The 14,930-nt window shown below is 38.6% G+C and overlaps 1 protein-coding gene across 1 annotated transcript in view; it reads right to left on the bottom strand.

Annotated features, from left to right (window-relative positions):
- The window catches only part of LOC6560251 (dual specificity protein kinase splA), an 80,728-nt gene extending 73,079 nt beyond the window's left edge, over nt 1-7,649 (bottom strand). The window contains exon 1 of the mRNA XM_043216387.1: nt 7,412-7,649. The gene's annotated coding sequence lies outside the window, so the exon portion shown is untranslated. The remainder of the gene's footprint in view (nt 1-7,411) is intronic.
- Nucleotides 7,650-14,930: the final 7,281 nt, after the last annotated feature.

Raw genomic sequence — 14,930 nt, 5'->3', positions numbered from 1 at the left:
AAAGTCGTTGAGTAGAGCAATAAAAAAAGAGGACTTTGTGTTATTTTAAGCAATTAAAATTATTATTTGAATGTCAACACTTTGCTGGCCAGGATAATGCATGTAAAATGAAAACATTGCCAACGCCCCCCATAAAAAAAACGGTCGCCAAATCCGTTAAATGTTTTTAAAAGATTCTTTTTTTTTGGCTGCCACTGTTTCTCTCTCTCTCACTCTCGCTCTTACCCCCTCTGTCCTCCTCTCCATGCTCTGTCAATATCTCTTCTTTCGATACTTTTGCCGTCGGCGACTTTAACGACTTTGCTTTTGGAGTTACTTTGGTTAAGTTTTTGGGGTTGATTTTATGCCCGTGCCATGGCTTACCAGGCGTTGAGAAATTCCGTAAAGTGTTTTTACGGTATTTGCGCCAGCTCCTGGCTGGGGTTAGGTCAGGTTTTACAACAACCCGACCCCCCTCCTTGATATACTTCTATATTTTTTTTTTTACCCGTTTGAGAAATGTTTTTGATTGCTTTGGGTTGCTTGCGGTTTAGCTCGCCTTGCTGTGTGTGTGTCTGTGTGTGTTGGTATGTGTAACTGAGTGTATCTGTGTATGTGTGTGCGATGGGGCTTGAGCAAGGTCCTGAGCATTGTGTTGCCTTGGTTGTTGTCGTCTCTCGACTGTTGGCCATTTGCTGAGCATGTTGCGGAGGCATTGCAGATAAGCAGGTGTTACATTTTTATGACTAAAGTGGCTAAGCAGCTTGTGCCGCCGGCTAAAAGAGGTGTGCTTGGGTGGAAGTGGAGGGGGGAGGGGTCAGTTACTTGTGGGTGCAGTAAGTGAGCTCTTTATTATATTTATTTCTTTTTTATTTGCTATTTAACCCTGTTATCTTGGATTTGTGTAATGTTTGGGACAGAGTTCTTAGATGAAAAACAATTGAGCCGAAAGTTTGGGACTCTATTTTTGATGGATGTTTCTATATTTTTTTTCATTTTACTAAAGAAGTTTTTCACTTATCCGTAAATAGTAAGATAACAAACACCGTCAATCTTGAGATCTCTCCGCTGTACAAGCATATGCCCCAATTTTGTTCTTAATTAATTTTTTGATTCACATTTCTCGTTGCTGCTGTTACAAAACACGACACACACTATCAATGACATTTATCTGCTAGCCATCCATCATCAAACATGCAGAGCTCTGTACCAATATTAACCCCTAAATAATGTCCCCTCTCTCAATATATATATATATATATATATATATAGATATGTTTAATGTGCAGTTCGACTAGATAAGTTGGGCACTTTGACACACGCAATGGTCTGTGAGGAACTTTAATTGCTAATTGAGCAAAATACTTTATTTTTTTTTGTTTCTTTTTTTGGCTACAAAACGACCAAAAACAGAACAGAACCGAACAGAAAAATAAAATTAATTATGGTTTCATGTTTGGTTTTTAAGGTCTAGCGCTCAATGCTGGAATGCGTCGCAGTGAAAAACGCAAAGCATAAATTATTTAATTACTAATTAAGAATGAGCAGCAACAACAACAACAATAACAATAACAAAAGACAAAGTGTAATGAATTAAAAGAGAGAAGGCGAATCGAAGCCAGTTGCCGTTCTTCTCATTTCTAGCGTGTGACAATTCGCATTAATTATAGGAAATGGCTCCAAAAACTAAGCCATTAAAAATGTTAAGACTAGGGTGGGGGACAGGGGGGACAGGGGGGGCCTGGCGATCAGGGCATACTTATTGATAGACGAGGGGGCAAAGGAGGGCGGCAGCTTCGCTATAATAGAAATGAAAGTGCGCATCAGAGGAACAGCTGCTCTCTCTGCACGTCTCTCTCTCTCTCTCTCTCTTGCGTGTCTTCCTGCTGCTCTTTGCGTGTCTTCATCTCATCGCATGGCCAGCTAGAAAGAGCGCTAGAAAAGAGGGAGAGAGAGACAGGGAGGGAGAGAGAGAGAGAGAGAGGGCGAGCGAGGACGCTTGGCCCGTGTGCCGTTGCCATTTGGACACTTGTGACATTTTCTTAATTGAAATGATGCGCGTTCGTTGATAAAAATTCGTTTGCCAACTGCGTGTGTGTGTGTGTATGTGTCTCTCTCTCTCTCTCTCACTCGCTCTCTTTCTCTTTCTCTCTCTTCTTGCACGTTTTGTGTTGATTATTATTACTGTTCATTATTGTTCATTATTAAATGAGCGTGTGTAGAACTGAGTTTCTGTGCATTTAGCACTTTAGATCGTCGCAAAATGTTTTCGGTATTTTTCGTGTGGGCGTTGAGGCATGCGACATCGAAGTGGCACTACTCTAAAGTTGTGGCATGCGCGCTGATGCTGCGATTAACAGCAGCCTCAACTTGATCTACAACTGGCAGCACACAACTTGCCTTCCACATTCAGGCCATTCAGCTGCGAGCGGAAAGGTATGCAATGAAATGTGTCCCACAGATACAAAATGCGTAAACCCCTCAAATGCGGATAATTGTTCTGTGCGACACAGCAAAGTATTTATATTCCTCATCAGCATCAACAGCAGAGTTAAACTAGTTAAATTTGACATGTATACCTCTCGGATACCACTAGCAGATCAATCCTATTTCATTTTATCGCTTATATATATCGATTTCCGATAGCAAGAAAGGTAGAGTCTTCCAATATATATTATTGATTAACTATATAAATTGCATCAAGATTGCATAACTAACATCCAAGTATAAGTTTTTGTACTCTTGAGTCAGGTACCCAGGTGCCGACCATAAGAAATGAGATCAATTCCACGTGTGCTTAACTTTGAGAATATATCTAACAGTATCTCGTAGTTCTTCATACTTATGTAAGGCTCAAAATAAGGATATAAAAGAGTTGAAAATCAATTCATCAGCATCAACAAATGATTATTATTTAGGCTTAGCCTTCAACAGGCCTAAGCATCTTGAGTGTATTTGCGCCAATTACGCACAATATTGGTGCAGAGGCAATTATGAGATAACAAGTTGACTGCCTGCAGCTCCACGCATACTTTAATGAGTTCGTCTTTAGGCTGATTTGACTGGCGCCTTTCACAATTGAAATGCATTTCCTGTTTGCAGCCCACATAGCCGCAATAAACATGTAAGCATAAAAACCCATCAATGCCACATCCAATTTGGCAGCACATCAAAAGCTGTTTTCGAAAACAACAAAAACAACGAAATCGAAAATCCTTTCAAGATGCTTCTGCTCCTGCTGCTGTTGTTGCTGCTGCTGCTGCTGCTGCCCCGAATGGTGGCATTTGCTTGCGCTTCAATGCATTTACGAGCCGTAATTATTATTTTAATTTTGTTTAATCCCAAAGCAGAGAAGTGCACTTGGCCAGCTTGAGTTACTTGTTTCGACAATTTACGACGCATCCAAGAAGCTGCAACAAAAGCGAGGGGCCAGCGGGCCAGCGGGCCAGCGGCGAACAGCATGCAGCACACCTTATTAGCTGGTGGGCGGTTTCATGCAATTGCAAGTCAAAATCTCTCAACATAATTACGCACTCTCCCTGTCTGTCTGTCTGTCTCTCTCTCACTCTCGCTCACTCTCTCTTTCCCTCTCTCTCTATCTTTCTCATTATTATTTTTGTTGTTTGCCGCTTTTACGATTTGCCTACTTAAAGTGACAACGTGACGCCGGATGAGGAGCTAGTTGGGTTGGGGCGGTTGCACTGCAGCAGGAGGTGCTGGGGGCGATGATTGTAATTTGCCGCTGGCTTTTGGTTATTTTTAATGTTTCGCTTGTCAGTTTGCAGATTTTCGTAGCCGTTTCTTGTGCCGCATTTGCAGCGTTTTTATGCGTTCGTCATCCGTTTGTCATAAAAATTCAACAACAACCAGCCCGACAGCAACAGCGATTTTTAATTTTAATTTAATATCTAATAATTGTTGTTGATTTGGCTCGCTTTGTAATTTTTCGTGCAGCTATTTATGCATTCAAACTTGGCGAACTGCATTTCGCAAAACATGCCTCTTTAATGGATTTCTCTGATGATGCACAATATCATTAAAAAAAAATCTTTTGAAAATGTTTTAATCAGGCTATATGTATGTGTGGTGGCATTTCGGATTGCTTGCCAATCGTGTGTGGTATGAAATTCCTAATTGTTTACCTATGCGAAACATATATTTTCTTAAGAAATATTTAATGTTATTTTATTTTACTTTTCAATCGTTTTAAGTCTCTCACTTTCATTTTAAAACTACATTATATAATTAAATCAATTACCAAATGTTTTTGTCACATTTTTTAAATGATTACAATTTTATATTGTTTTATTTATATTTCTTATTTAATGTTTCGCTTGACTTCATGTTTATTTTAATTAACTTGCTTACAAATATGTAGTTTTTATTGATTTGAAATAAAAGACATTTTGGTCTGCAGGTTTGGTATAATTCTTTCGACAGATGGATTTCTAGCATGCAATTAATATTTTTAAAAACATTTAAGCTATTGTGAAATTTAGCAAAAGCAGTTACTAACATGAAGATAATATATAGCTTATATATAAAGATAATATGAAGCTAGTAAATTGATAACCTTACAAAAAAGTGGGTTAGCATGATTAGAAATTTAGATCATTACGTATTTAACTAAATATTGAATGCAATAAAAAATATTTTAAAAATTTCAATATAGTCGAAATGGCTAGAAAGAAACATGTTCTAAGATTAGATAATAAGGTAGTAGACTCTTACTCAATACCATTTTGTAAAATTGACTTTAAGATGAAAGAGGGAGTCACTTTATCACTTCGTCTTTAAGTAAATTTTACCAAATATTTAAAAAAAAAAAGCATCCTTTTAATGATCGATCGAAACAAGCCTCAAACAGATCATACAAAAGAAATATGATGAAAAATAAGAGCGTTAATTAAAATTGATGAAGATTAATAATGGCGATTTTTATTTACATTAACCCCTCTCATTTGAAAACTCCACGTGCTCTTTGAAATTAGACTTCCAATCAATCGCAACCGGTTTACAAACTTAATACATGGCTCATAATATTACCCAACTGACTTATTTGGACACATGTACATTTGTGCAATTCGTATGTCATTTCAATAATAATAAAATGTCAAATTCACAAGCAAACACTTCAGATATTATATTAGCGGCGGCATTTTAGCCTCGATCTGTGGCAGGTCAAGTTGAAAATTCTATGAAAATAGCTTGATTTCTACGAAGCTCTTAGCACTTAATTAGCGTGCAAAAATCAGAAACAAACAAAAATGATTAACTCATTAAATGCAAATACAAAACGAAAATTCAGCGAAATAAATTTAGATACGTCGGAATGTCATTGAGGGGATGGATGCTTGCAAATAGAGTTCTGAAACGTTGGCCGCATAAATTTATGTGTGCTACGAATCTTAAAGCAGTCGGCCAACAAAATAATTACGCGATAACTAGCCGTGGAAAACAAGTTGCAGGCTGAAACAGCAGTCCCTTGCCGCATGCCCCTTGCCCATAGCCCGGCCCCTACTTGGCAACAATGCAAAGCTAAACTCTGTATTAATTTGCAATTAATGCAGCTAATTATATTTAATTAAATGAACGAGCCAAGCGGCAGCAGCAGTGCCGAACAATGCAAAACTGCAAAGTTGGCGAGCTCGTGTCGAATGCACACATACCCTATAGATACATCTAGCGGCCAGTTACAGATACAGATACAGATACAGATAGAAATATAAATGATAATTTGTGGAGCTTGGACACACTGGGAAAAATTGTAACGCGCAGGTTGCGGCCACTGCCAAATCAAACTGATTATTGCTAATGCTATTGTTGTTGTTGTTGTTGTTGCTGTTGTTGTTGTTGCTGGTGTGAATTGCTGCTGCTTATTGTATCCAACAGATACATTTTACAAGCGAGCGGCGCGCGCGTATTTTGCAAAACTGTCCGCGACTCATTCAAATGGCAATTGTAATATTTAGATATATATTTAATAATTTTGTTGTTGTTGTTGGGGTGGCATCATTTGCAAGGCTTAGGCACACATTAAACTATTTATGTTGTTGTTGTTATTGTTGTTGCTTATTTTTTATTTTAGTATCTCACAGATACAGATTTAAGCGGCTCATTGTTGCAAATTGCCAGCGCTGCGACCGTCGCTAAACATATGATTAGTTTAGTTTGGCTGCCTGCCTGACTGCTTTATTATTATTTATTGTATTTACTTATATTATTAGATGGCTTCTATTTTTGTGCTCACAACTAAAGCAAAACCAAATAAATAAATACATAAATACATAGCGGGGATGGCTACAATTTTCTTGTATAATTCTGAGCTGTTCTGCATTTACAGATCGAATGACGCCGTTTGCAATTTGATCGGTTAATTAAAGCATTACCACTTTAATCGCATCGCAAAAAAATCACATCAATTTATTATATTAGACGGTAATACGATGTCAAGGCAAAGATTTGCATAAAACTTGCATTTGCCGCAAAATGCGTGAGAGGCAAACTTTTATCTGAGATCTTCACTCCATATATAAGAGTCAGACTAATGACATTATAAGTCTTGCCTAATAATTAAACTGCAATTAGCTAATGAGACTTTAGCTAATACTTGTATTAACATTTGAGTAGCTTAAATTTTTACATGATGAGTACAAATAATATGTAATTAAAATATTAGATGAATATTTAAGATGAGACTAATGATTTTAAGAGTGTTGCCAAATGCTTAAACTTCAAACTAGCTAATGAGATTTTAAGATTTGTGTAGGTTAATTTTTTTCATAATGAGAACAAATAAGTATCCAAATAAAATATTGAATGTGCTTTACTTTGAATACTGACGAAAATTTGAATTTAAAGGTCAATAAGCTAATGAGATTTTGGGTAATACTTATTTTAAGATAACTATAAGGTTAAAGTAAAATATTTTTTGGGCCTAGAAGACTTTTAACCGTTTATAGGAGATATAAATTAAAGTTAGAAATTATTGAAGTGCATCAAATAAATATAATTTTAATATAATTTTCGGATGTTACATACAAAACATATATCTGACTACTAAAGGAGGACTTAAACCAGCTGAAAAAATTAAAATAAAGTGATCTCGAAGCAATTTTCGAAAAGCTTGAAAAGATTTCAAAACACTTAAAGAACATGTACATCAAATCAATATTCTATATAAAAATGTTGGACTGTTTCTAATCGGCTGATAATTAATAATAACTTATGATTATTGAATCTTGATATACAAAAGACTTGAAGCAGTAACTAATGTAATTTTACAATTACAGAAAAAAAAAAACTTCTTATTTAAAGTGTAGAGACTACCAATAAGTAATCAATCAAGTTTAAGATTCTCAACTTATTTAACATTTAATGTGCAAAAATTAATGAGCAAAAATATCTTGAAGAAATATTTTTTAAAAATTACCGTCTTTTTGTAGAATTAAAGCAGCAATTGACAATTTTGTGTACCGATTTGGTTTCTTGAATTGATGCTCAAGCCGGCAGCTTTAATTGTAGGCACTTTTCTAACGTTAATTCAGAAATTTTCGGAACTCTTTGCCAAGTATTTAAATTCATAAAAACCACTGATAAACACTTTATGAGTTTGAGTAAAAGTTCAATTTCAATGGATCACCAAAGATTGTTACTTTTTATATATTTTTTTTATTATTTTTGTGTGGGTTTTTAAACACTGAAAGCACTTCGGAACGATCGAGCTGATATTGAGAGTAATTAACGGAACATTTTTATGCACTTTGTCATCAAACACACAAACACCGATGCTGCAGTTGCAGTTTATAGTTGCTGTTGCAGTTTTTTTTTTTTTTTGTTTTTTTTTGATTTTCCTTTTTTTTTTTTTTTGTTTACTGAGCCACACGCGACGATTTTTAAGAGATAAGCGCGCGCGAAATCTGTTAAATACTTTTGCTCAGGTTGCACAGGCTGCTGCAATGTGGTTGTTGCAGTTGCAGTTGCAGTTGTAGTTGTTTTGCAGATGCAGCTGTTAAATGTAGCCTGCCTGGCACACGCCGGCAATGGAATGCAAGAATGCACACGCGTTGCACCCTGTGTGTGCGCGTGTGTGCGTCCGACTGTGTTTGTGTGTGTGTATGTATGCGCGCTCAGCAACGTAACGGTGCGTGAGTGGTACGTACAGGCGCAAAGTCGTCCACAGACTGAATGAACGTGTGGCGCACAAACGGCGCTTGGACCCCCAACAATCATCAACATAAGTAGCAAAGCGCGGCCACAACAACAACAACAACAACAGTCCACGACAACTACAACGACGACGACATCGACAACGACGACTTACGACAAACACGAGCAAACAAAAAAGGTTGCCGAAGCCTCGGCCGAAGCCGAAGCAAGTGGGCCCAAACCTCAGGAGGAGCAAGCGAGCGAGACACAACAGAGAGCGAGCGCGCGACTGACAGTGGCAGTGGGAGTGGGATAGAGAGAGAGAGAGAGAGAGAGTGCGAGACAGAGAGCGAGAGCGCAAACCAGACAGAGTCAAACTGACGTCGACGCAAGCAGCGAGTGAATGGTTGGCTGAGTGGGTGGGAGAGAGGGGTGGCTGTTGCTGCCTGTGGTCTTGTCTCAGCTAATATGTGAAACAAAATGCGAGCAGCGTCGACAGCGGCGTTGACTGCGCAGGAGCGCAGCGCTGCGCACACACACACAACGTGCACCATTGAAATAATCGTACTCGTTGTCGTATTTTATTCCGTCGCTGCTCCGCCCGCTGCCGAGTGTTGTTAAAATAAAAATAATGACGTCATTAAGCGCACAAATGAGCACTGCTGCTGCTGCTGCCGAAGACTGTAGCAGCGACTGCGACTGCGACGTGGGCAGCATTTATAACTGTTTTTAGTGCAGGAGAAGTGAACACTTGACGAAGCTCCGGCCCCCCACACTGAACGAGCCAAACTCAGCTCCACACACACACAGAGAGATAGAGAGAGAGAGAGAGAAAGAGTGAGAAAATATGTGTATATGTGTAATATGTGTGTGAGCGTAGAGAGCGAACACGCGTGCAATGTGAGCGCAAATTTTGAGCAATTGTTGTTTTTTCTCAATTCTTGTTGCCGGCATCGGTGGAGGGGCAAACATCTGGGGGCTGGCGGAGAGGGTGGGTGTTGCACTGATGACCAGTGCCTCTCGTCCCACAAGAAGGGGAGAGGAGGGGCGCGTGGGCGATTTGGCGACTTCTAATTTATATTTACATATTTTAATTTTTCGAGTTGCAAATTGTTTTGAGGTTTGCATTTCTAATGATACAAAAATCAAATTTGCATCTTTGAGATAAGCAACCACATTTGATTCGTAGTCGCATTTCTACTTATATACGTATATAAATATATCTGAAAAGCTGAAAAATGAGTTGATCAATTATATTAAAGCATTTTTAATGAATATGAATAATTAGTTTTACTTAATTGCTTATTTCAAATTATAGTTTAAAAGGTTTTCTATATACTTTGCTTTAATTATTTACTGATAGAAAAATTTTTTACAGAGTTTAAGATTAAGTTATTGATGTAAATATAGGTTTTTCAAATATGTATATATTTATTGAATATGAATCAACCGTTATACATTCAATATAATAATTATAATAAATAGTTTCAATTGCTAAAATTGATTATTTCAAAATAAAAACATAATTTTGCACACATTTTCTTAAAACATTCCATTCTCATTCGTTTAAGTTGCTTAAACACTGCTAAAATCCGATTACTTCAGAAGTCTACATTTGTCACTTGTCGCCGCATTGAGAACAATTCGAAAAGTTTTCCTTTTGGTCAAGAAATTAATAATTAAAATGCCAATCCGCAGACCTTTCAACTCATCACTAGCTCTCTCTTTCTCTCTATGTATATAATATATGGATATGTATATATATATTTAAATCTGCTGCTCCGATTACCAAACCGATTTCGACTCGAACTCGACTCAGTTTGTCAACTATCTGCAATTGCTCTTCCTGTTTCACAGTTGCTCCTTTTCTCGGCCGGGACACAAGCTGAAAAGTGCCAATAAATATGGAGCATTTGCAACATTCTACCCCCTCCCCCCATCCCTACTTGCCAAACCCCCAACCTGCCCCTCTGTCAACTACTCTCTTGCTCTAGCTTCTGCACTAATTCACATTTGATGTTTTGTTGTCTGTTGCGATGTTATTGTTGTTGTTGCTGCTTGCTGCTTGCATTTTTCTGGTCAATGAGGTTACAGTCAAGTCACTAGACAAGCCAAAACTGAAACAGCAACGAAGCTTCAGTAGCAACCCACCCCGCCCAGCCCCCCTTGGCGACCTACCTTGACTTTGACCAGTTGCCAGTTGCCAGTTGCCAGTTGGTCAGTTCGCAGGGCAGGCAAAAGAAGATGCAACAACGCCAACTCGTGCGGTCTATGCAACCGGTCGGTCTATCGGCCACTCGGCCACCTCTCCGTCTAAGCCATGGCCAGAACCAGAGCTAGAGTTGTAGCTGACGCTGGGAGCTGGAAGCAGGGAGCAGGGAAAAGGGAACTGGAAGTCTGCTGTCGCAGTCACTGCCACAGCCACCCACCCAGCTCATTTCAGCTTCAACTATCGCTCAGCTATCGGAGGTGTCGATGACGTCGTCGTCCATCGTCCATCGTCTGTTGTCTCTCTTCTCTCCTCGTCTCTCGTCTCTTGCCTCTTGTCTCTCTTGTCTCTCTTGTCTCTGTTGTCTGTTTTCTCTTGTCTGACCACCGCAAACTCTTCTGTCTGCATTTGTTGTTTATTATTGTTTGTAATACTTAGCTGAAAGGTAAGTATATGGACTTTCTAAGCATATTTGCATATGAACAACAACACTGAAATTGTATCTTTTACTAAATACTACCCAATTTATTTCAAGGAAATCGTCTATTTAATATCAGGGATATCTGCATCATCTGTTATCATAATATAATATAATGCCTATTTTATATATCAATGAAAGTCTATCTAATTCCAAATACTGTAAATTTTAGATATTCTGAATATTCTTTCTCAATTTATTTTCTATTTTTCTTATTATTATTATTTTTACTAAACTAACAACTTACTAAGTACTATCAGTTTTATACCAGGGAAATACCAATTTTATATATTTTTACTCAAGTGACTTTCTATTTGTCTAAAATGTCATCTCTCTTTTTGTAAACCAATTGAGACGTTTTAACATTAAATTAAGCAGACTTTACTCAAACGACATTAATATTTATTTATCTAACATTTATGACTGGTGTAAAACAGAGGAAATTGAATTAAATAGTTTTCTTTAGCTATAATTAACTTTACAACATCAATAGTCATTGAATCCTTGAAACTATTCAAAACTCCAACTCCACATTTCGTTTTGATGTTGACCTATTTTATACTACCTTTAAGTGAGTTGTGTTTGATTTATGTTCTAAATATTTATACTCAATTTTGTTTCACATCAATTATTTGTAATACATATATAGATATATATATGTAATATATAATTTGTTTAATCAAGTGTTACACATAGAGCATCCAATTAGTGGCAAGTCTGTCGTTGGCTATCCATTATAGCCAATTTTGGTCAAATATTTAAGTGCTGTTGCCACTTCAGTTGGCTGTTTTCTGTTTTACTCGGTTCGTTGTTGTCGTCAATCTGACTTGGCCTGCTGCACGGACGGACTCCGCACTTGCAATCCTGCTCCTTCTCCTTCTCCTTCTCCTTTTCCTTCTCCTGGCCGGCTCATCAACTAAATTTTCGAAATTTTCACGTTGTCTCTGGCACTCTTTCCCTCCTCCGCAGCCCTCCCCCCGTTGCATACCCTGCCTGTTACACACACATTGCAGTTGTCTTTATGTCTAATTTTTGTGCAGCGTTTAACCGGCAGCTATAAAATTGTATTACCGTTAAATGCAGCACCGGCGAGCCATCGTCTAATTTACGTTAGCCGGCAGCAAGTGGCTGGCAGGGGGGGGATGAAGCGGGAAGCGTGGGGCAGCAGGCTGCCCACTTTCCATCTTGGCTTGATTGTCATTCGTTACGTTGGCATCGTTCAGGCCATGGCCAACAAACTGATTAAATTCAGCACGCGCCCTGCGGGCATCTTAGAAACTTCTTCTTCTTCTTCGTCTTCATGCTGCCTCTGCTGCTGCTGCTGTCGCTGCTTTTGCTTCTTATTGCAGTCTCGACTCGGCTCGACTCTCTGCCAAGACTGGCAGAAGTGGTGGTGTTGGTAGTGGGAGAAGGACAACAATTGGGTCTCTGACTCACTCACTCACTCAGTCTGTGAGGCCAGCTCGAACCCTCATCAGCTAACTGAGAAGCTGAGCAGGAGAAAACTCGACGCTCTACATAAATTTGAAATTAATGTTTTCTAGCACATACTCTCCAGCTCTTCCCCTCCCTCTGCCTCACTCCCTCTCCCTCACTCCCTCTCCCTGACTTCCTCTCCCTGACTCCCTCTCCCTGACTCCCTCTCCCTGACTCCCTCTTTGTTTCGCTGTCTTTGTCTATCTCACACCCCCTTACGCTGGCAATTTGTATTCGTTGGTGCTGCTTGTCATGGCCTGTCTGTATGCCTTCTCTGTCGCCCTCATCCTCTACCTCTCCCGCACCCCAATCTAAGTGCTTACATGCTTTCTGTAATTATCATTGCCATTCCATTTGGCATGGAACACACACGCAGCTCCACTCACATCGGACTGCAGTTTCGGACACCATCCATTCCCATTCCCATTCCCATTTCCATTCGCATTCCCATTCCCCAAACTGTGCCCCGCACACTAATTAAATGCAAATCTTTGTTGCGTTCATGTCTAACTAATATATACATGGCCAAATTGCCAACGGGCTCATTTTGGCCACATTTTCAGCAATGCATGAGAAACTTGTCAAAACGCAATCAAGCAGCACAACTAAAAAGTATCAACAGACCACAAATAAAAATTAATAACTGACTGTGGTTTAGCAAAACTTATAGATTTATCGCAATAAAAGCTAAACCTTAACAAACGTTCTGTGAAAAGCGGTGGAAAATTGATAGATTGTAGTAGTATAAATATGAGGAACTCCCCTTAATTGTTATATATACTTCTAAGTCGAAAGGTGATGTTAAAAATCCACTCTGTTTTTTTATTCACAGGTTATCTTTAAGCTTTGAAGACGAGCGCAGTCGAAAATGTTATGGATACATTTGCCAACTGAGGCCTAATCGGATTGCAGATCGGAAAGACTCCTATCAAAAGATTTGCTTAATGACCATTGATGAGCTCTTTCACGCTTTGCTCTTACGCTATAACTATTAAAAAAAAGAGCAATAAATAGCCAAATAGTCAATTGGCTTGCGGCCAGTTCTCTTGTTGAGCAGCTGACCGATATACATAAAAATTGTTGGTTCAAAGACAGAGAGAGAGAAAGAGAGAGGGAGGGAGAGATAGAGGGAGAGAGATAGAGAGTACGAGTCATGATAATTAACCGTGGGCGAGGCTGCTAATTACAAAAGCATCCTGGAACATCATTTGAGATATTTTTCCATTAACTGACGAAGTTGTTGTCGACGCCGCCGCTCTACAGAAAACATATTAAAATTAACCTGATTACTCCGCAGGCGCTGCCAACTCGGAATTCGAGCTGCAAGTTGCTGTTGTTGTTGTTGGTGTTGCTGTTGCTGTTGTTGAAGTTGCAGCAGTTGTTGGAAGTTCAGTTGGAGTAGGACTTCAAGTCGGCGTTGCGAGCCACAAACTAATTTCAAATAACATAATTCATTCGCTAAGCCAGGGCGACAGCGGGGTAACGGGGCGTATGTGCCAACAGGGGGGGGAGCGCTTACAAAGGGAACATTTGGACGTGGCTGAAACGGCGACTCGGGCTGACCGGTTTTGTGGAGCACCAAATTAGTTGGAGTTTAATCACAGCGCACAACTTGCAAACAGCTCAACAAAGCGCCAAAGCTGTCATAACATCCAAACTCGAGGAGCGAGGAATCAGCAGCTGGCTTGTGTAAATGTGGCCAGAAATATACCAAATAGCCCCACTGTCGGCCCAATGAATGCTAATTGTTATTGTACTTAAAGGCATTTGCCAATGCCAATGCCAATCATTGCCAAACGCGGCCCAAAGAGGACCCTCGCCAGAACCCAACCCAAATATGTCAAAAAAGAACAAAATGAAAATATAAAAACTGTGCTTGGCACGCAAAAATCTCGCACGCATAAAAATTTGTGATTATTGAATTTTTATTATTGCTTTTTTTTGCTGCATGCATGCGCTTTTACAGCCAACAACAGCAACAGCAACACGAACAACAGCAACAAGAACAACAGCAACAAGAACAACAGCAACACGAACAACAAACGGCGACAACAACATAAACGGCAACAACTATAATGTGTACAGTGGTACAAATTAAATGCAACAAAAGCTTCATTTGACAAGCAACTACCAAAAATCATGTTTTATAAGTTTAAATGTACACTCAGAGAAAAAATCGCACTGAAGTGTAGAAAATCTGAATGAAATGAATATCGCTCTGAAAATTTAAAAATAAACATTTAAAAATCATTTTTAAATATAGAAAAAACAATTTCTGAATATTAGAAAATAATATTATATTTTTCAGAAATATTTTTCTTTATAAAAGATAATATCTTTTTAGATAAAATTGTTTCTGAAAATCAGATAATATTAATGAAATTTGCTATCTCGACTGTTATGTTAATGGCGATCTTTAAAAATTATTTACCAGTGTAGTATCAAACTAGAGATAAAGACATGATCAAAAAGCTGTTCTTTATGAAAATCAGTTGAATTTGTAGTTAGTAAAATTTAAATATAGTATTATTTTAGATCAAAAATTGGCTAAGCTTCAAAAAAGCTTTGGCAGTTTCGAGCTTTTTGTAATCGGGAACTCTTAGCTTGTTTTATTGAGAGTTGCGTTTCACTTTTGCACTG

The sequence above is a fragment of the Drosophila grimshawi genome, unplaced genomic scaffold, assembly GCF_018153295.1.
Source record: "Drosophila grimshawi isolate 15287-2541.00 unplaced genomic scaffold, ASM1815329v1 contig_1367, whole genome shotgun sequence".
NCBI lineage: Eukaryota > Metazoa > Arthropoda > Insecta > Diptera > Drosophilidae > Drosophila > Drosophila grimshawi.
The sequence above is the reverse complement of the archived record's forward strand: the minus strand, read 5'-3'. Positions and strand labels throughout refer to the sequence as shown.